Here is a 23,841-nt window from a genome sequence, read left to right as displayed (position 1 = left end):
GATAAGTAGCACAGGGCCCCTTTGGGAGTTGCACCTGCCAGAAGCTGCCCCAGCCTCTAATCATTTCCTTGATGCATGAAAAGAAGTGTAAAAAATAAAACTTCCTTCTGGTTTTGTGGCATCTCTGACTGGAAGAAACTGTTAAGAGATACATTCTCCGAGGCACTGAATCGTTGTTTTGTACCCTGAGGCACTAAAACTCCAAAGACACTGAAATTGTTTGTGCTGGTTTTGGCTGGGGTAGAGTTAATTTTCTTCCCAGTAGCTGGTATGGGGCTGTGGTTTGGGTTTGGGCTGGAAACAGCGCTGATAACACAGGGATGTTTTCGTTACTGCTGAGCAGCGCTGACACAGGGTCAAGGCCTTTTCTGCTCCTCACCCCACCCCACCAGCGAGCAGGCTGGGGGGGCGCAAGAAGCTGGGAGGGGACACAGCCGGGACAGCTGACCCCAACTGACCCAAGGGATATCCCACACCGTATGACGTCGTGCTCAGCACAGAAAGCTGGGGGAAGAAGAAGGAAGTGGGGGACGTTCGGAGTGATGGCGTTTGTCTTCCCAAGTCACCGTGACGCGTGATGGAGCCCTGCTTTCCTGGGGATGGCTGAACACCTGCCTGCCGATGGGAAGCAGTGAATGGATTCCTTGTTTTGCTTTGCTTGCGTGCATGGCTTTTGCTTTCCCTATTAAACTGTCTTGATCCCAACCCACGAGTTTTCTCACTTTTACCCTTCCGATTCTCTCCCCCCTCCCACCGGGGGGGAGCCGAGCAAATGGCTGTGTGGTGGCTGGGGTTAAACCACGACATGTTCAAATCCAATATGAATAAAAAAAGTACCTGCTTTTGCCACCAGAACAATCCTGTGTTTGTGTCTATTAAAACTGAAACAGGATCCTTAGATGCTGAGAATTCAAGGAGCTTTGTTTGTATATTCCCCGTTATTCAAGAAGTCTTTGACAAAAACAGCTTCTCTTGGAGGTCTGAACAGAGGGTCAAGCTTGCTCCAAGGGAAATCTACTGTGACTGGAGTAATTCTCTCACTGCTTCTGGAAGCAGATATCTTTGTCGGTTATTGCTATTTGGACATATTAGCACAACAATAATATCGTACAAAATTTAGACACTGTGAATTTCGAGTATGCAGCACAGTGGATCTCCAACCCTATCTGGACCTTCCGGGGTTAGAGCCAGCAATAATATTGCCATAGTTTAGTAAGGAGGCATCCAGACTGGGCTGTTACTGGTAACAAGAGTCCAGAAGGCTGAGAACTGTGGCCTGCCCGCAACAACTACCTTTATCAGCAAGAAAAGGGCTTTTGGGAACTTATCACAGCTGTGATGTGTTAATTGCACCAACCACAGACCCTGGGTGACGGGTTCGTTTGTTGCAGAGGGCACAGAGAGATGGGACGTGGAGACCGGTTCTTCAGCAAAGGCAGCCAGTATAAGAGAAGTGCTGGAAACAGGGAGGGAGAGACTGTGTGAGGGTGTTAAGCCAGGAATTCCTTTGATTCTGTCAATCAGTTCCCAAAACAATGTATTTAAATTTCTAAAAATGCAGAAGTGACTTGGGTGCTTTTGGGGGAGGGGAGGAAGCGAAGGCGAATGATATTCCTTCTGCCGCAGTGTAATTCCAGCGTCCTTTCGCAGCTGTAAATCTCCCTCAGAAAGCTTTGAAAGTCTTTTTGACTGTTAAAAGCTTGGGTGGTCAAGGTCAGGTGAGTTCCTTCCTCTCTCTTTCCCCAGACAATGAATACTTTTAAGAGGCCTACCCTTCTAGTTAGGTTTCGTTATCTGCACTTTTTATATCCCTCTCCCTACAGGAAACAAAGCAGCACATACAGCCAGCTAGGGGCTCCGCTGGAGGACTGTGTGATTCCTGACGCAGATTTAAAAGGGAAAAATCCTTCTTTTCTTTCCTTGCATATTCCCAGAAGACGCGATCGATATCTTGTGAACCCATGTAGACGTAGATCCATGCGCTCCTATATGTTGCGATGCTATCTTCTGAGCTGTACCTGAGAATATTGTGTTGCACAAAAAACAAGCACCAACAAATAGCTTCCAAAAGAATAAAATGCTCTGATCTTAAAATACTGAAAATCATTCCTGGGCCGTATTCAGGTCCTGCTCCATTCACATGCAGAAAATATTGCATGTGACAATTCTACTTTTTATTCATATGTGTCCAGTTTTGAATACCTGCTTTGATTTGTGAAAGAATAGCACACACTGTTGCAGATAATAGGACACGTTAGGCATTTTGGCAGAGAGCAGCTTGAAAACACTGGCTTGTTCCAACAGTGATTTTAAAGGTACAGGATGATGTTCCGAAAGGAAGTTATACCTTCCTTTCCCGTTGGTTACCTTAAAAATCTCTCGTATGCCTCTGCAAAAATGCCGCAGATAGCTGTGTTTCTCAAAGATTAAACTACAGTCTGCAGCATATGCGTCACATTAATTCCTTTGATTTTTAAAATTCTTGTCTCCTCGTTATTGTCTTATATCAACAAAATTTCTGTACCTTTGAAAATGGAGCTCTGATTATTAGGACCCCTCCAAGTCAGGTCTTGAGACGCTTGTTTGTATTATGAAATAGGACCAGAGTTTAATCACAATTACCTGCCATGCTGAGTATGATTTGCTCTGATCTACACCGACGGGTCAGTTATGGTCATCATTATGTTAAGTTCAAATACAACAAAATTTCATAATGAAGGCAAGTGCACAGATAGTGAGTTTTAAGAAACAGAGTGCACCATTTGTTGTACGTGTAAGAACAGGTATATCCTGGCATCGTGTGTACTGGGCATGTAGAATGAGATAGTAAAAGCTGTGAATGTTCAAACCATTTCTGTACTTTAAAGCTAAATCCCCATTTTAAGACAGAGGCTTTATTGTCAGCAGACTGTTTATAAGAGGTGCTATTCTTTCAGTGGGGTCTAAGAAGCAGGTGCATTTGTGACGGCAGTAGGTATCTTCAAAAGGACGAACTTCCAGAAACGGCATGGGTTTCTGGACCCCTCAGAAAAGACATCACAGCTTTTACAAGAGCTGGACCGGTGCCAGAACTACTTGTCCGCAGGATTAATTCTCAGCTCTACAGAGTCTCCTACCTTGTAAATCTAAACTGAATTAAGGACTGGATCCTAAATTCCTTTGGTTTCGGCAAGACTTTGGATCTAAATAACGCTATATATCAGGATTTTAGTGTTGGATAATCTAATTTATTGAAGAATCTTGTCATTTATGGCATCATGCCAGTAACTGATCAAATCAAAACCTTCAACTTCTTACATATATCTACAGAAGAGCTTTTTTTTCCTTCTTTTTTCCCTTCCAGGAAAGAATCCAGAATATTTACAATATAGATAGTGTTGTTTTCCCCAGTTCTTTCTTTCATCTTTCAAATGTCAAGATAGTTTTAACTGGGCCTTGATTTTTTCTTTCTTTAAACCTATGAAGCCTTCCCTCTCTTACTAAGAGCTCAGTTTCTGTACAGGTTGTGATAATCGACACACATCTGTTTCTTAAGGAACATTATAAGCCAAGTTTATCATTTGGGGAGACTAAATCTGGATTTCTGAATGCATGATGCTGGCATGCACATGTACCTCCCGATTGCAGAACTCCTCACTTATGGCTTGTATTTGAACTGATCTGTTGTAATGAAGTTATAAGGATAGGGTCACCGTTTCCATAGTTGAAGTCCCCCATTGTATGGGAGCCTGGCAGAAGATAAATTTGAAGAGATCACCTTCGGCAGCTCCTGAAAATTAAGTGCTTCCAGCGGAGAACAAAAAAACAGCAGCACCCAAATGGACATTTTGGGATGGGAGCAGGATGGTGAGTGAGACAAAAGCATGGCATATATAAACACATGGGCTAGAAAAACTTGCTACACGTTGTCTATGTTTATGTTTGCTCTTGTCTAAATTTGGATCTTTCTTATAACCCGGCTGCTATGAACACATCTGGCCAGGCATAATTCCTGCTGTTCTGCTAGGTCTCATTACCTGCATTTATTAAAAACCGTGTATATTATTGCTCTAGATTTACTCTGTCTTTAAGTAGGTCTGCTCACGGTAACTATTCTGTGTCCCAAACAGTATTTCAGTGGGATTTAGTCCCAGGCTTAAAGTCAAGCACATGTTTCAGTGTTTGAGTGACTCGGACAAAAACCACTATCTTCCTAAATCAAGGTCAATACTACGATATGATCTATCGGTATGATAACCATTCTGACTTGCACAAACCTTAGCCAGCCTCCTGGATTTGCTTGGTTTGACTCTGTGGCCAGTGGTACATGAAAAAGAAGTTATATGACCAAGATCCACCTCATTTCCAGCATGGTGACCATGGCTGAGCGCAATATCTGTCACACATGTAGAGCAGGGCCCAAGCTCTCGCCTCTGAACTGGCTGAGAGCCACCTTTCCCCCTCGCTTGCTCCGCCTCACCCTGCAGTCGATGCTCTACGGGTGCTGTCGTCCCAGCGTGGTCACAGCATTCGCCAGCTGGGTCCCCACCGCAAACTCTCCCAGCAGTTCCCATCTTTGAGTTCACTGGGGAACTGCCAACGTCCTACTGTGTTGTCAGTTCATTTCTAATCGCTATAGAGTATTTGCAAGGGAATAGAGGCAGTTATTTCTGCTCTGGGTACACAAAAACTGTAGAAAGCTCAAACCGTACAACGGGAAGGGAAATCCAGGTGCTGTCCTGATGGTAGGAGGAAATGCCAAATGCCAGCAAGGCTATTTGGGTGGGAGAAAATAATTACAGGGTTTGCTTGAGATTTTCCCTTTGTTTCTTGTAATTATTTTTTATTTACTCCTTTGAACTATTGAGATGGTGAAGGTAAAACCTGAGTAATGCCCTTTTCCGTCATACCCAGCAAGACAGTAGGAAAAGACATCGCATTTTTAGGATAAAGAATAACCACAACAGCTCTTAAAGGCTGGTGTCAGGCTAGTAAGTGAACCATATGTTAAAAGCTCTGCTGCACTGCCAAAGACAAACTCATCCACTTTCTGGTATGTCTCTTACACACGAGTCAGAGAGCAAGTTCACCGCTCATATGTACTGACAGTTGAAAACAGGCTGGCATTTTCATAGGGTGAAGCAAGTATGGAAATTCCCAGTATGAACTCTCAGAACATGCTAAAACCAAATGTCCAGTTGCAGTAAAAATGTAGACAGCCTAGGTGACCCTGGCCCTAGTGTTGTTAAAAACGTGTTTAAACACGTCAGGGAATACTTGTACCACTCCTTTTCCACCCCACATTTCTGTCCCCAGCTTCAAGTGGGAAATGTCACCAGCACCTCCAAGTATAAAAAAAAAACCCTGCCTGTTTCTACTGCTGGCACTTTCTCTAGTCTGCACAGACGGGGTACTTCTCTCTGAAAAATCATGCCATACATTGCACAGACAGTCAGCTGTTGTGATTCTGTCCTTGCTGCCCATTTCCCCACTCCCTCTCTGCCGGAGAAGATTCCCCTTTTCTGAAGCAGTGTGAAGAAACTCCTCTATTTCTACTAGAAATAAGAAACAGTGAATTCTCTAACTCTCTTTTATGGGTATTTAACAACTTCCGTTAGCCAAAGTTTACTAAATAGCGATGCTGTCTTTCCCACGTCCAATCATTCAACGCTTTGGAAAGAGGCTGTTTCAGGAAATCTGTCCTGCTGCAGAGGAAGCCGTGTATTCAGCATCCCTCGGAGGCAACACAAACCCAAAAGATGCCTGCTTCATCCAAGAACATGGCTGTCAGTTGAGTGTTTGCTCATAAACGGCATGTGCGCGTGCAGACCTGTGTTCTAAGACTCTTCAAGGGCTTAGGTTTTTCCACTGTAGCTGAAAACCGCCTCCACGAGATTTGTATGTTCTTTGTTTCTCTTTCTGCGTGTTAGGTATTGTCTAATAACACGCTGGACTGGTAACAAGGGGAAAAGAGTAGGTCTTTGCATGACTGTTCGTAAGTGACTAAGGTTTCCAGTGGGGGAAGGAATGGATCTGTGGCTCCTGGGAGAAACCATGGACCAGAAACACAGCCGGAACCCACGTGGGTAGAGGCAGGAGTTACCTTCTCGGTGCCCAAACAGAACTGCTTTTTGAGCACACTCCAAAGGAGCTCAGAGGCGCCGGGGCAAGTGCCTGGCCCTTCCGAACGCGAGCTTAGGATTGATGAAATTCTCTGTTTCACTCCAATCTGGTCCTGGAAGCTTTGCTTTCTACTTCATTTTCTCATTTGAGTCTCTCTATATTTAGTACAACTAAGAATTCCTGGATTATCTTTATGCTAACCATGCATATTATGTAATTGTGCCTGCACGTCTGCGACCTTTCTATGGCTTGTTACATTTATATATTTTTTTAATCCCTCTTTCTTTGCTAGATTCCCAGGTTGACAAATTAATTGTCTTTTTCAGAGTTATGTTTAAATGATATGTGCAACACTTGATTGAAAATATGTCTTCTGTAGTTTTGGAGTGAGATTCAATGCCAGAAATAAGTGAATGCTACAATTTCCTTGTCCTTCAAAATGCAAGTTGAAAATTGTATGAAGCTCCTTCCTTGCTCACACATGGAAGCTCCCAAAGAGGTGGTTTCATTTTCGTGTCGATGAACTTCAGGAATAATACTCTGATCAAACGTTAAGTAACAGAGACACTCTGGGTTGAAGTTACTCAGTCAGTTGCCAAAACATTTTTTTCCTTTCCATTCCACATGACAGAAGCTTCTACTGCAACCACAATTTTAGATAGTTAACTTGTAGTCATGCAAAAAAAAACCCCAAAAACCAGAACAGAACAGAAGAAAGAGCTCCCTGAAGAATCTCCATTGGGTTTTAAACAAACGAGAGCCTGTTTCATCATTTTGTTTTATTTTGATGATAGGTGATTTCAAAGAAAGGATAGGAGCTACAGGTAGAAAATCCAAGCAAAATAGATGTATCTAATAAAGTTACTGAGTCTTTGCAATTTTTTTAAGCTGTTAATAATCCAAGATTCACAACCGATAAGTTTTTAAATTATTTCTCTGTGTGATGTTGGTATTTTCTGCTGGATTGATGTTTTGGTAAAAGGGATTTGTGAAATTGGTTGTTTCTTCATCCAAAAAAACCAAATGTTCTCTTCAATTCTTTTTAAAACTGCTACAAACATGTTAATCTATAAAGGTCCATTAGTCCTGAAAATTCCTATATTAAATTCTTAAGACTAAAATTTTAAAGAATATTTCATCCAAGTTTCATGTCTGTACTGAAACCAGAAGCCAGATGTGCTTAATATGCGTATAGATTTCACAATAAATGGCTTGCACAGCTCTATTCTCAAACTTAGAGGGTTTAGAGAATGTGTTTTTCAACTTGAGATGGGTTTTCTTTAATCTGGTGCTAAGGTGAAGTATCATGCAATAGCATTAATGTTATGATTTACTGGAGCCCATTAAATCCAATTGATGATCTTACATATTTCCATTGCAGATTGGGTGTCTAGTTTCCTTTGTAGCTCAATTTTCAAGCATGTGGAAGTACTGACAAAGCTAAACTACTTGCATAATTTAAATACAGAAACTTTACAAACTTTAAATATCATTTTTTATTTATTTTCGTTATTAGTTTGCTTAGATTGAGGAATGAACTTTAAAAATTAGGCTGGAAAAGAGCTGCCCTTAAGACAATAATAAAGTCTTTAGGTGAGTTCTTTACGTGGCATGAAGAAACTTTCACTGACTATTTGGTAGTCTACGATGTTTAGCCTACGCCTTCAGGTTTGTCCGTGAGAAAATTCCAGCAAAGTAAATTCAATAATCTGTGTGAAACTACAAAGCTAGTGAGAAGTGTTTTATCCCGTTTCATTTGCCATGATTAAATTGAAGTTCAAATAAGATACAGGATGTGAAATGGGTATGTGATATTAGAGATTTTTTTAAAATACACTTTTGGTGCATTTATTTATAATAAAAGCATTTATGTGCATTGCAAAATCCTTAATACAAAGTCTGCAAAGGTGACCATTTAAGTCAGATCAGCATCTGTCCTCCTCATCTCCTCTCAAAACACGTGGTCAGAGGAGGTTCAGTATCCCCAGAAATTCTCGTTACACGTTCATGAATGAAAGAACGATACAGCTAACGGACCAGTGCTGGAATTAACATCCGTGGTTTAGAACAAGTCAGAGAGATTCATCACTGGAGCCAATTTCTTTGTTGAACATTTCCGTATGTTAACAATAGGAGTAATAGGAAAACTTACATTGCTATGTGTAAAAGTAAAATAAAAAATAAATGGAAAATAACACTGAATTTATGCTTTTTTCTTCCCAACGAATGATAATACTTCTTTGTATGGTTCTAAGGTAAAAATGTTTTTTATCGAATGATTGTTTTCTCTTGTGACTCACAAAGAGAAAGTATGGGGGCTGTTACGAAAAAGCTGCTGCTCTATTAAATTTACATTCATACCGATGTTGGCATTCAAGACTTTGGGACTCATTTCTCATTTGCTACAATGCAAATGTGTACCATATTTTACAAACACTTCAAGGCTGTTTTCTACTGCCAGAACTGTGAAAAGTGCCCAGAGGGTAAACAAGAATCAACCATTAGCCTGTAGCCAAAGCCTCCAGCCTCCAGTCTGGATTAGGACCGTTGAGAAAATGTCTGTAACAAGTCCTTAAGATCACAGCCTTTTCAATGTACTATTCAGAACTTGTATTACTATCAAATTGACAGGGAAAGAATGGCTGTTTGAGGGTTAGACATGAAAGTGCCAGTGCTTGCACCTCCTTTTCCATATTTGTAGGAATTTTCTAAATTTCTAGGAACTTTCTAAGTTTTTTAAAGAGTCCTAGCAGACTTTCCTATATTCTGTTTTATTATTCCACCGTACTTTTGCTGATGGCTTGTACCAATGACCGATAAGCCATTCAGGCCAGAACTGGTGGTTTGTGCCAGCAGGTTCTGACACTACCTGTAAGTGGTGTGACTGAAGACAGCGCACTTTGGTAATAAAAACCTGGGGAATTCTAAATTTAATAATGAAGCGGGTCTAGGTCTACAAGAAATATATTTTCCATACAAAATATACCCTCCATTATTCTTGGATAGTTTTTTTATCATTTAAACTCTACTAGGGCAGCAGAATTCTCGAGTCCTGTTTTCCCATGCGTCACTTGGCTGTCTCCATCCATGATATTTGCAAGTCAGAATGAGCATAAATAGCTATTAGCATGTGCTCTGCTTCCCTCCTTGGGAGAATTATAAGGAACAAAGGCAAACACTGACTTGCCAAACAATTTGCTCTTGATACTGTACCCAGCCCAAACAGCCTTTCTCTGGGGTTGACCGATACTTCGGGAAACACCCAGATTCAAAATCTTTTGTTCCAGAGAAGAGTTGGGTTGGAGAAGAGATCTCTAGTGTCTCTACATCTGGCCGCTGAAGATGGCATTTCAGCACTTGTGGTTAGTAATATTTGGTCATAGCGAGGACTAAAAGGTTTAGAAAAACTGCCCAATGCAAAGAGAAACAAAAGGGGGGGGGGGGGGTATTTATTTCGGGTTTCCTCTTTTCTTTTTCTTAGTAGATTTTTATTGAGAAATTACAGGAATTAAAGAAAACAAAAAATTAGGATTAAAACATGCAGGTCTTACTTCAGCAAGTGCCTGAAGAAAACAAAACGATATCCCAGCACAAAAAGCACATGTTCATTTTGCAGTCAAACCTCCTGAACAATAAAAGCCATAGAACTTGACCAAATAATTGCAGTGAGATATTCTGTAAATTCTCTGGTTCCTGCAAAGTCCTGAGTATTGTGGAAGAAACTAGCAGAAAACAGAGGACAAATCTGAGCCCTTCACATCTCGGAACAAACTCAGTTCCCACTTACTCTCTTACTCATTTCGTCTTTCCCATGTGAGAGACAGAAGCCCCGTCAGATGAGAATCGAACTAGGATTTAGCGAGTGAGGTAGCAAATAAGAGAAGGGACTACATTCCTGTCATTTTCTGTTGCTACGAACCTTCTCTTCAAGACTGCGTTAGACGTGATGCAGAATATACCAGATAGGGCCCTTGTGAGAATAAAGGAATTGAATATTGCAAAGTGGTGCAATGGGAGCTATATATAAATACTAAGATAAATACAGATTTGATAAATTACTAGCAAAGGCACTGGAGGGAACAATACAAGATGATACAGTCAGGCTTTTTCATCTCTAACTCTCATGACCCTGAGAGAAGACATGGCTTTCCAGAACTCTGCACCCGAGGCAAGATGTTTTAGTCATTTTATAAATAATTACCCCTTGAGACCTCTCAGATTCTAGGATAATAAAACGTAGCTGTAGGTCTTCAAGTGTGCTGACATACAGATGTCCATTTCAGAATAGAAAAATATACAATAGGTCCACATTTCTTAGCTCTGATTGCCAGTGCTAATGTGTGTAAATGTACTGAGAAAGCATGGTATCTGTACAAACTTACCTTCTTGGCTGCACCTCGTGCCCAGCACCGCGAGGGTTTACTCCTAAGGCTTCCAGCATGATGGAAGGAGAGACATGCAAGTCTTTCAGATTTGCGCTGAAGACAGCTCCTATAGAGCTGAGGATTTGTCCCAGCTGTCTGTGCTGAGCAGCCGTTTACTTTAGCTCTACATATACCAGCACCTAAAAGCTAACTTAAAATAAAAGATTTCAAGCAACTAGTGAAAGGACAATAGTCATTTTTTCTCCTGACATCCTTTTTTCTCAGAGCTGTTAAGCAAAGGGATAATTTGCTGCAGAGGAAGTATAGTAAATAGTATACGTTTTTACAAGAATGTGTTTATTAAGGAATACCTCTATAAGGATGCATAAATGCATGCACTCTCTGAGAAAATGCCATCTTACATGTGTTCTCACAACGGTTCATGTTCACGTCTTGTTACTTAGCGCCTTCTTAAAGGTCTTTTTTGTATCTTCTACAAGATGTTTTGTCTTGCATCACTTTGCCTGACAGAAATATTACTTACACTAAAATCCTTAATGTAAGATGCCCTATAAAGAAGTTGTTTCATTTAATAACATTCATTGTATTAGTTCCCCCTAAAGTAATCACTTTGATGAGAACACACTCTGTGTTCGTTTATTTGATCTGGGAATAAAATTATCTTGTCTTTACTTCAGTATCTCCTTCTTATTTTTTCTAGAATAAATAAACATGAAGCTGTCACTGCAGAGCAGGCACTGCCTCTCCCTGTTATAAACCTTTTGATTTCTGCATTGAGAGAATTTTTCTGCACAATGATCCTTTTAGGATATGCTTGAAGCACTACGTTTTCTTGCTTTCTTGTTTCCCATGTAGATACATGAGTAATGAACAGAGACTTCCTGCTGTCCCAGTAGATTATATGTCCTATCAAGTTTTCTGTCCTTTTCATAGAACTGATCAGATTATTTATCATGAAGAAATTATTTAATGTATCAGGCACTAATTTTAGTATAATTGTTATTATAGCAACCAAAGCCACCAGTTGTGGCACACACCTTTTGTATCACTAAAACATACTGCAGCCCTCTGTTCCATAAAGTCTTACTTGAAGTGCTTGACTTATTATTGGCGATTCACCTACATGGCCATCACTAGCTGCTAAACCCTCGTTGTGTAGCCGGGCCCTCAGAGTTGTCCCCTATACTTTGGTGAGGCCACAACTTCAGCTCTTCTCTAAGTCTTTGTAAGATGGAGGCTTCCCTGCAAAATCTTTATGGTATTCTTCTCTTTTGAAGTGAGAAGACATTGAGGTATGTCTACTTTCTCATTTTCATTAAGTAAAGGTTTGGGTAATTAATCTTTACCCAAGCTTTTGGGTTAATCAAGTGCTGGGGGATGTTAACGATGATGATTGCACACTGTTTTTTCAGGCCAAAGAAACAGCCATTGTAGTCAGCCATAGGCCACAGGTAACTTCACCACTCCTTTCAGTGTAGATGGAACGCAGGCTGGAGAATAACGCTGATAACTTCTACTACTACATTTATTTTATTATTATTATTTGGAGGATCAAACCACAAAACTATCCATGCTAAATCTTGTCACCTCCTCCAGATGGTTATGCTGCTCCCTGCACGTTCACCAAGGGGCTGCAACACCTGCTGTGTAAATATTGGAGATCCTGCCCTAGAACGCGGTGGCTTCTTGGCAGTACTAGCCAAAAGACCACAAGTCAAAAAGAAAAAAAAATTAAATCCAAAAAATGTGGAAGAAATGTGTCTGTCACAGACAGATTATTGTTATCTATTCTAGAGCATGGTGATACCGCTTTGAATCCCAGCTTAGTATTACATCCACTCGCCTTCATGTCTCTTCAACTGTGGACTTTCAAAAAAGCTGTAAACATGGATTACTGTTTGTGTACTATATACACTTAATGTACAAGGTGTACAAATTAATCAACAAAATTCTCCATTAGAAAACCAGAAATTCCCGGGTTTATTTACTACAAAACAGTCTATCAAATCGTGAGATGTAAATGTTGTATGCTTTTAATTCTTTGGGAACGTCGGTAAGAAACACCGATTTGCATGGTTTCTGAAAGTCCAAACTGGTCATCTGTTTGAGACACCACCAGGGTTTCAGGGGATGTATTTAAATGAAATGCTGTTACTTGCAGGTTTCCTTCTAGCTTAGAAGACAGCAAGCTCCTCTTTGTAACGTGTTATGTTGGTGACTGGATAGTTCCAGGGGCTAATGAGGAGATAGAAAATCACGGTGAACCCAGTGACCACTTCAAATCTAATCCAGGTAAGTATTGTTCATTTGATCTTTAATCTGGTATCTAATCGAAGTAGGCGTTGTTCATTTAGTCTTTAATCTGGTAGCTCTCTGATAAAGGCATGTGAGAAATGAGTTGACTGTGTCACTGCAATTTGCCAGACAGTTGTAAGAAATCGTCTTCCAAACTGATGCATTTATTTGGTAGCACCTGTGAAGAAGCTGGCAACTCAACAGGAACAGAAATCTTGTCATCATTAGTGAAAGGACTGACACACTCGAAGGAAGAGAATAAATACGCTGGGCTTTTTTCTGGTTTTCTTGCCTAAAGAACAGCACTTCTTTGTTCAAATAACATCTGAGAGCTTAGTTAAGCAGTGTTAAGGAGGTGGCTTTATGGAGCAAAGAGAAATGCAGATGCTAGACATTTTCAGAGAACATGGAAACACATTTATCACCCAGGCACAGAGCACCCGCAGCCAATTTCAAGCCCTTGGAAAAACAAAATAGCAGACCCTCTAGCACCTCTGCCTCCCCCCGGGTTGTTGAGGAATACAGTGCAACTGTGAGGTTAAAAATAAGCGGGCCCTAAGATCAGGTTTTCCATTTATCATAAAGAGAGCGTTTAATTTTATTTACCTCTAGCTGATTTTCATCACTGTTGAGAGGATCACCGTCAGGAAACAGTCAAGCACTCTTCTCACCCTGTGTGAGACTGGTGTTTATTTCAGCTTGAATCTGTTGTTGCCATAATTCAGAGACCTGTACATCCATCCCCTTCTTAAAACTGGAAAAGGAGGATTAATGACTCTATATGTTTCTTTGGTGCCTTAAGAGGCTTTCAGGACCCTGCCCTGTGCACCGCCAGGAGGGATAGACCCTCTGCCCAAAGATTTGGTGCCTGAGCCCCACTCACTGTCACCAGAGCCCCACCGAAGCCAACCTCACACCCCACCAGCCCCCCACTGTCCCACACCGTGCTGCCCCACAGGGCGGCTTCACCCCAGCTGCAAACTTCCCGAGGACTGAAAAGACAGCTAAGTGTTGACAGCTCTCTTAGGCTTGTTAGCCCCAAATCATCCAAGTTTGGTGAGAGGAGGGCTTTCTTCCCCCCCGCCCCCGCCCCCAATTGCCTTTAAGTTAGACAAACTGTAAGTGGATTAATATAAACAAAGAGCAAGTAGTCTGTGTAGTGTAAGAGCGAACGTTATAGATTATGAGCTGAGGGACAAGGCTCAAAAGGCAGCAATTCAGCAGCCAGTCAGAATCACCAACTAAATTTTTCTTTACTTACTTTAGAGTTTTTAGTGCCCTCTGGAAGGACATCAACAAGATTTAGACACAAGCATATCACTACTGTAATGAACACTGACAAAAAAATTGAGAAACTGGAACTGGAAATGCATTTGTAATACTCCTTCTTTGGGAATTACTACCATAATTACACCAGTTTAGAAAGCAATACCTTTGTAAGTGCTTTTACCCCATCATGTATCACACTAGGGATTATAGCATTTTAATGACCTTGGTGGCTAAATTGTACAATATCTATAATAGTGTGAAATCTAGGAGAATTTTTGGCCCCATTGAGGCCATAGAAAATCTCCTACTGACTTTGTTGGAGCCAGCATCCTAATTTTCCAGGTGTGACCAGCTCCGGTCACAAAACAGGCTTGTATTTTCCTCATACTCTTAACATATGAGTGAACTGATACTTTCCATATACGTATACGACAAATGCCCTGAATTTATTTCGCGAAAGATGTTATGACATGGAATACACTGTTTCTTCATGAAACATGCACCTTTTAATAGCAGTTACTGAAAGGGTGATATATACATCCCTATTTTTCCTGTCACCAAATAAAATGAAATTCATAGACCTGCTCTTAGCTAACGTGATACACATTTTATGGCTAAATAAGGCCTTGAAAATGAAAATCTTCTGCCCTTCTCATGAGGTATATAGATCAAAATTAAATAAGCAAGTTACATTAAGGCACCTGCAAACCTTGAAAAGGGTGTATTGGCTTGTTCATTCTTCCTACGGATAATAAACTCACCCATCAAACACCTTCTAGAGAGCAAGCCAAGGAAAGCAAATGTCGCCCCGCCTTAGCTTCCTTTATATGTTTTCAGTTTTCTGAAATCGGGCATAACTTGTGGAGATAGGACTATAAGAGATTGATAGATACCTTAGGATCAGTTTGCACATGAAAAGGTAATAACTGATCCCTGGCCACTCCATGAACCACCATTTAGTGTGTTGTGCAATTTCAGAAGTAAATCAGAATAACTAGTTGAAAAATAAAAGGAGGTAAAAAAGCTCACTTTCCTTCAGCTTTAGAAAATATATGTTGTGTTAGAAAAGGTGTTAACTGACAACGTGTTTTAACTGACATGGCGATAAATATGACCAAGCACCAACGTTTTCTCCAGTGTGCAAACTGCCTTTGCAAGAGCCTGGAGAGATTCCCACTGGTCTCTGCAGGATTTGGCTTGAGCTCCTCTGCAGGAATTAGTTCGTGCCAGTGGAAGTAAACAGCCCCTTGGGGATGCTGATGGCTGCTGCTGCTGCTGCCGCTGCCACCGAGGTATTTATTTTTATAATAACTTGTTGGCTGGTGCAGAGATGGGAAGTCACAACCACTGCTCCTGCATGCAAAACGCCACACCATTCATCCATATCAGTTAGAGCCTTTTGCAAGGACAGAAATGGTAAGAGCCATAAACTTGGGGGCCTGGCCACCAAACGCCTCCTGCGCCCTGGTGGCCACTTGCCATGCTTCTGGGAGCAGCTTCTGTCCCAGCGCCCCGCAGTGCCCGCTGGTGCCTCCCAGCAGCCAGCAGGCAAAGCCGACCGCTTGGACCATGGGGTAACGTAGGCTGAGGGCATCAGAAGATCACAGGATTTTTCTGACTCGTAACAGAGCCAATAAAATGCACTTTTTATGAAGGAGCCTCCTTCACTATTCACAATTTCCAGTGGTTGCTCACACCGTGTTATCATTCAACAATCCTTTCTCTAGCTTGGCTCCTAGGCACCTCCTAGCTAACAGAGCCCAGCACCATTTAAGGAGCTCTTTTTCTAGCCTCCAAGATTGTCACCAAATTTCTCTGTTCTTACTTTCAAATCAGCTGGAAAATAGGAGGAAAGCACAGCTCTCTACCCACCACCTTGAAGGAAAAGAGGACAGATTGGTCAGTGACTACATTTCATTAGTCAAAGAAGAAATGAGGTTATTCTCCTTCCCTTGCCAGACTCCGGCACTTGAAGGAAACTGAAATGAAAATAAGACTGAAGGGGCCTTTGATAATGACACAGTACTTTCTCATCACGTGCGCTCTTTTATCAGCATTTACAGACATTTGAGCACAGAGTGGAGCCCTGTAGAATTGGCTGGTTTTCACATTTTTAAAATTGTTTTCTCACTTATTTCCTGTTTTCTTACCAGCAGGCCCAACCACATCCAGAACCTAGATAACAGTTGCGTTGGTATCTCTGCTAGCTTTGTTTAAACTCCCTTTTCTACTCTTTAAACAAGCTTGGAGCTCTACTTATTCCCCTTCTGATACATAACTTAAGCAAAACTTGACTTGAGGCCAACAATATCTGAAAAAGGAGACGGAAAGCTTGGGCAGAATAGGAAACAGGTAATTCTGCTGCTGTTGCAAGAGCTGGAACATAGACTTAGCATTTTCTAATAACTTTCTCCAGCTGCCAGTTACTTGTTCAAAATGAAACACATATACTGCAGGGGGAAGAAGGCTGATGCGTTTCTAAGTTAAAAGCAATGTTGTCAAACATCTGTGTGCCACCTGGTAGCCTTAACCAAAATTTTTCCCTCCTCCCGGCTGTTGCTTGCCTTGCTAGGCATCCGTTGGTTGCCACCTCCACTCCAGCGGTGGTTGCATTTCAGTGGTTTTGCACCTATAGCATGATGCCAGAATCTGTAGGCTTCACTTCATTGTCACCGGGTCCAAACTCCCATTGGAGTTCACCTGGGGAAGCAGTCGGAAAAAGTGACCGAGAGCCTCAAAACACGGTTCGGAGCATCAGAGTCCTCTGGGATCCAGCAGGAACCAACCCCTTTCTGCAGCACGTAGCCTCCATGGAAAATCATGAGCCCCCTGAATATCCACCCAGCCGAACAGGAAAGCCTATGTTAGTGTTGGACAGTTGTAACACCTTCACGATTTGTGAACAGAAAACATCAAAGGCCACTGAATCTCAGAGTCCTAGCTCCCTCTCCTGGCAGAGCACTGTAGTGGTAATAGAAACGGGGACGGCGGGGTGCTCACCCCGGCACAAACAAGCCTGACCTCCGAGCTGCAGCTCCGCAAAGGGAGGTGCAGAGGAACCGTGCTCCCGGTGAGCAGTGGCTCATCTCCGCAAGGAGCCCAGTGGTAATAATGCAGATATAGCTCTACCAGCAGATTAATACAGGATTAGCAAAGGCAGAATCTATTCTAGTGAAGAACATCTGCGACATAGCTTTAGCTCCATAAAAACTATGTACTTGAGCACAGATAAAACTTCATTGCTGCGCATTATCTGCAGTCCTTAAGGTTGGGGGTAGTGCAATTTATTCTCTAATACTTTGATACCAGACCGACTCGTGTGCAACTGTGTCGTGATTCCTTTCCAACACCACAGCCTTTCTCTGTTTGCTGTTTTCTGTAAACACCGAGCCCACAGAGTGCTTCCCCAGACTGTGACTTATTCCTTGAGAAACACACGTCTATGTGGCTAGGTATGAACCTGTCACTGCAGCAGGTAACGTACAACACAGGGGCTCTTGTTAGTAGTCTCCAGCCCTTCAGAAACGTGTGTTGCATTTCCAGACGTGAAGGCACAGCTTATTGACCCTACATCCCAAGAAACGTCCATGGTATCCCTGCTTAGTGAAACACCCACCGGCGCCAGGTCCTTGGGCGTGATATCTGTGGTAGCACCAGAGGTGGAAGCGTGACAGCTGCCATCCTGGCCCAGGGCTGAGCCAGGGTCCCTCAGAGAACGAGCTGGCTCTTACAGTGGCAAAAGGCAGCGGGGGCTCACAAGCCACTGAGGGCAACCCGACATGCAAGTGCTCCCTTGGCACAGCCCCCGGCACTGCAGCACCCACCCCTTCCAGGCTCAGCACCGGCATGGCGCGGTGGGAGCCCAACTCCGCACCGCTCCTGCTGTATAGAGATTTATCCAGTTTGGCCATCTCAGCCGTTGGCCATTAGCAACTTGGGTTGGGTACATCAGCAGTTTAGTTCTGTAGCATTTTGCTTCAGTTATTCTGTGTTTCCACACCAAGGGTGGCTGAAGTCAACCGAAAGCCTCCCTAGTCAGTGGGTGGGCTTGGACTGCCGGGGACAGGGCCTGTTAGCATCAGACCTTCTCCATTCCTGCTATTTCTGTGGAGAAGGTGGAAATGGGGTTTCCTGGACAAGTCAAACAACAGCTCTCTTAGCTGTTTACAGTGGTCTTTTTTTTAGAGGATTGTTTGAGGGTTTTTTCAGTTTTTGGCAATGAGTTTATAGCTCTTGTTTATGAGGAGCAGGAGGCAGCTCACAGATGTGCATGCTGGTTTCTGTTGTGGTTGTGTTTTCTTCTAGGTTTTGCACCAGTGCAGTTTTCCCAAGGCGATGGTCTTTTGCAGGTCAGTGGCTTGCTTCAGGAGACCCCCCCACTCTCCAGCACTGACTACAGCTCCTGCTTAAACGGTAAGGCCTCAAGTATGTCCTTACAGGTCCGTAAAGCAAAGCTAAAGCTGCAGAGAAGGCATTTAGTCAAGCCGAGACTGTGGTTCATAAAACGTCTCGTTATAAGTTAACCATCCTGGTTGTAAGAGACTTTCTGTGTATTAGAATTAAATTATTGTTTCTTCCTCAGGGAGAGAAAAGGAGATATTGAAGAAGAGAGAGGAAGACAAAGGGGAAAGTATGCTTCTGGATATTGCAAAGCTCTCTAAACTTCACTACAAGATTTTACCGGCACACTCACCAATTTCATGTTAGGTATCGTAAGCAACTTACCTTTGCATTACTACAATGCAAAATTTTCTTAAAGAAACAAAGGTCCCTCTCCTGCAAATGCTCGCACATTTCCTTCGTCAGCCCTCGTTCCTGCACTCATCCTCAGGCTGCGGTTGTGTGCTGTCCTGCAAAGTGTTAGGTTGTAAGTTGCTCAGAACTGACTTCAGTTAAAGATACTATAAGAAAACGTAAGACTCTCTGTGACCTGAAAAGCAGTGGTTTCATTTTCTTCCTTTACCTCTCTTCAGTATTTTGTCCCTAGCAGTTATGATGTTCCTGTGATGAAACCAAAGCTCAATATTAATGTACTATATTCTGGAATATGTCTCACAGCAAATCATTAAGTGCTGGCGCTTACTCCCAGCTTACATAGCATTACTAATGTTAACTGATTATATCTAGTTATGTTTGTTCAGTCTGTTTTTCAGACTGAGGATATATTTTCAGACATCTGAATACGCTCATGATTTTTCTCATAACATTATCTTTTAATGCTATACCTACTTTTCTCAGTTTATACATGTTTTCTTAAAGTATAGAAGGAATATTTACTTCAAGTTCTGCTTCCCCGCAGTTCAGGATTTGGCCCCTTGTCTGATAGTCTATCTTGCGACACAGCTAGCATTGAAAGAAGGGAATGTTACACCTAATGCATTTTTCATTTTTATTTCTTTATTTTTACCTGCTCTCCAACCAGAGTAGGTAAGCAGTTTGAAATTTGACAAATAGTTTGTGGTGTCAGATGGAGACAGGGAAGGTGGTTCAGTAAGGACAAACGTTTCCAACACTGAAGAGCACTGGATGAAGCGGTGGTGTCGGTCCTTCTGACCGGCAGTGATCCCAGGCTGAGTTCTTCCTCGGAACCTGAAAGTCCACATTTCCTGAATCAACAGGCCCAGCGCAGGGCTTGCTCTCACCACCATTACTCATGTAAGAAGCCTTGTTCACATCGCTGGCTACACGTGTGGTTTATGTCAATACACGAGGTGGTTGATATGTGTTTTGTAGCCATGAGAACAGCGAGCAGTCAATTCACTAAACTTTGTAATTGATCACAAAGGGATGTGGGAAAGTTCTCTGTCAATCAGAGTCCTTAAATCAGAGCTGGTCGTCTCTCAGAAAGGGACAGTCCAGCTAGAAGTGGTTGGGGCTGATACAGAAATTACGGGGCAAAATAATTGAATGGCTGCTTTTATGCAGTAGACCAGACTAAATGCTGGTCTCTTTTAACCTCACATTTTTCTGCCTGAGGAGAGTGGTATGTATGCCTGTAGGCTTACATGGTAGACTGTAACTGGGTAATAACTCTTTTTTTTATTTTGCAGGGCTGTGCATCTCTGGGTAGATCGGTCATTCTGCCTCCCAAGTAGCTGTTCAGGAAGACATCTTAAAACACATAGTTTTGTGTAAAAAAAAAAAATGCAGTCTCTCGCTTCCAGCAGCAGCTGATCTAGTAGGAGAGAGCTGCACACACCTTGACCAGTTTGGCCACACAGCTTGCTAGGTAAGGCCAGGCCAGCACACTTATACTGGCGCCAGGAACATTGCTACTGATTGTGCTCGCAGAACCGTGTTATATCAGCTGCATCCATGTCAGAGGAGCATGTCCAAGACGAGTTACAGCTAACAAGGCTCTGTTTAAGGGAAAAAAAATGAGACCAGAGTGAGATTTATGACAATTTCAAGTACAGAATAAGCAGTATGAACAGATGAGCCCCAAGGAATGGTAAGGTGCTCTTTACCTACAAATGTTTTCAGTGGGGGGAAAAAAAAAAGAGAGGAAAAAAAACAGAAAATAAGAGAATGAACTATAACAAACACTTTTCCTAAGTAGAGTCTTTCTGCGTTTCCCATGGGATTCAGTTGAATGGGGGAAGATAAAAAAAAGGACGAGCAGAAACTGCTTGCAACACAGAACAAATCTTGAGTGCCAAGAACATGCTCCAGATTTTTTTAAAGATGCCTGGCTCTTATCTCAGCCCTGATTCATCACAGTTTACTCCCAGAATTATTCAGAATTCAAGGACCTTGCTCCTATGGGGTTAATGGGTTACATTCAGCATTGAAACCCATGACACAAATAGCTGCTTAATTATTCAGTCCAGACTGGTTTTAGTGGTTAATGAAAATAAAAATAGCAACAATTACATTGTTTTACATTTCAATTACAATTGTTTTACATTTCGTAGGTGAAATTATTTTTTCTTTTAAGTGCATAATCCAGGACCATGCACAGGGAGGAGGGGGCCCATATAAAGCAGCGGTTGTGCTGCTTGTGACACAAAAGATTATCATGCCCATGACTGAAGAGGAGGAAAAGGAAAACACTGCCATAAAAGTGACAGTAGAGGTGAAGAATTGTGGTGAATGTGTAATGCACCACTGAAAAGATGCAGGAGAAAACATACCAAACTGAAAGTCTTATCATATCTATCCTGCTATTCCAAAGCAGGAATTAATTTGAAGGGAAGAAGCTGCTGTTCTCGTTGGCTCACACCACTTGTTCGTAAACACAGGCAAGAAAAATGTTGAAGTGATACGATTACCATAATTACTATCTCTGTTCAAAAAATGCGGTGGTGGTTTTCCACCCTGAATTTTGTTCGGGCAGCCGTTGTGGCTAGTACCAATCGGGAGCTAATGGCACGTACTGCAGCTACTCTAGGAGCAAACGCAGTAAATCTCGTGCTTCGAATGCACCAGCCAGACAGGACGTCAAAGCATATTACAAACACAGGAGCACCTAGAGTGTTCCTGTTACGAGGAATGTGTGTGTAGCTAACCAAAGATACAGCGTCAAACCAATCCTGGCAAATGTACGTCATCCCGATAGCAGACAAAAACCAATTTAGAATCAATGGGTCTAAATGTAGGGTTTCTGCAAAGGGTCAGACTTAGCATTTAATTAATTGAGCCCTGTGTTGAAGGCGTGCTGCGGCAGTAGGGTGGAAATAGGCAGGCCAAAGAAATAAACAGGATCATTTTAGGCCCAAATCATCACCAAACGCAACACTGCTGCGTAAAGGGGATATCAAATTAGGGTAATCTTTCCCAAGCCCCATCAGCTTCCAGTCTTGCTGCGGCTGCCCAGGGGATGGGCTGCAGACAGGGCTCTCCCGGCTGGAGGAGGCTGTAAAGCCCTGGTTAAACAGGTATCTGTTCGGGTTTGGATAAGGCTTAAAGCAAAGCAGGCGAAATGACTCGCTCGGTTGATGAAACTAGCAGTCCCGGTCACCAGTCTCTTGCCTTCTCACTCTGATTTGCTGTGGTGACTGGTCTGCCTCAGCAGAAGGGGGGGTTAAAGCCAAAACATTTTTTAACTTCTTTTTTTAACTTTAAAAAAAAAAAAATCTTTTGCCTGTGAAGTACACAAGCCAGAGCTATTTAAAAGGCTAAGTTTGGGTTCAAGTTCTGATCCACCTCCAGTTTTCTATTCCTTCCTCCTGCTCCCCCCCCTCATTATACCATCGAAAAAGAGGGGAGCAAAAAGGAAAAAAGAGCCATGGAAAAAATGCTGAAATAACCATATACTAGTTTTTGTCTTTTTTTTCTAAACGTTTGGAAAAGTTGGGATTATTTCTTGAAATTTTTCAAAACAAAGAAAAAAAAAATTTGGGCTGTATACCTTGCTTTTTTCACCAGGGTATTTCATACCGCCCACTGGTCAGAGGGAGGTTGATAGTTGGATAACGGGAATAAAAGGATGGCGGTGTGTTCTTCGTAGAATTAACATAAAGGCTGCATTGTCACCCTTGTACTGAAGGAAAGCTAGAGCGTGATCGTTTTGTGTTCGGCACAGAAGATAAAGGGTTACTGCCTGCGTGCCGCTCGAAGTAAGGGATTGTTCTGCAAGTGACAGTGGAGGAAGGGGAGTTTTGTGCTTGTGTCACAGAAGGAAAAGGATTACTGTGCAAACGATGCTCAAGGAAAAGGATTAGACCGCGCATGACACGGAGAAGAGAGGTCATTGTACATACGTCACGGAAGGAGCAGGGTAGTGTGACACAGGGCGGAAAGGATTCTTTGAAAGTCAGAAAGAAAATGAAAAAGAGAAGAGGGACTACCATTGTGCAAGCGTGGCTGGAAGACAAGGTTTCTTACGGACAAAAATAAGTAAAGAAAGAAAGAAATGGCTGTATTAAGTAAAAAGTACAGCTTATTCTATAACCAAGCACCTAAATTTTTCAGACAAAACAGAGCGCCGTGCCACTCGTTAGTTTAAAGGAATGCACGATTTTCACAAATACTTTGAGCAATAATTGCATAATGGTATCTCAGAGAGATACTTTGTCATCTTGACCTCAACTCCCCGACAGAGAAGGAGTTGGCTCACTCCTAGGTATTTTTTTTTTTTCTCCTTATCCCTCTAATGAAAAGTAAGTGCCTCACAAATCACCATATCCTTCTCAAGAAATAAGAATATTGTTCCCAGAGATGCAGAGTAAACCAGAGGTGAGACTGGGTGCAACATGCAAGCACTGCAGGTCTGCTGGGCGGCCAGCGCTTTTCTTCTGAGTTAGGAATCCCAGTCCCCCAGCTCTAAGATAGATGGTTCCTATCTACATATGAATAGAGAAGCAGCGCAAGCCTAGGCAGAAGATTTTTTGTTGTTGTTTCCTTGAACAAAAGAAAATTTTAAAATATCCTGCTCCATAAGAAAAATATGTTTGAAACAAAAGGTTTTCAGTTTCCTTATGACATCAGGGGGAAGTGTTTCAGACATCTGTCCAAGTAGAGATTTACATTTCCACGTTGCAGTGGCCACCAAACCCCCACTTCGGCTGTGCTTTTGTAAGACGTTATAGGTAACAGCACGTTTGGGGTTAGGGCTGTGGGGCACTGCATTGGTTTTGTATCACGAGAAAGGAAAGTAACATGTGAAAATAGGAATTATTTCTACCTTTATTATGCCAATTTCTGGTTCAAGACTTAGCAGTTATTTCGGGATTTGTTTGTTTTCACGCGATGATCCTGACATCCAGTTACTCATAACATGTCACTCCCAAACGTGGTGCAACGCTTTGTACCAGGAACTGCATTTCGGAGGAGGTGAAGCCGGGGTCAA

Source organism: Aptenodytes patagonicus, chromosome 5, assembly GCF_965638725.1.
Source record: "Aptenodytes patagonicus chromosome 5, bAptPat1.pri.cur, whole genome shotgun sequence".
Lineage (NCBI taxonomy): Eukaryota > Metazoa > Chordata > Aves > Sphenisciformes > Spheniscidae > Aptenodytes > Aptenodytes patagonicus.
The sequence above is the reverse complement of the archived record's forward strand: the minus strand, read 5'-3'. Positions refer to the sequence as shown.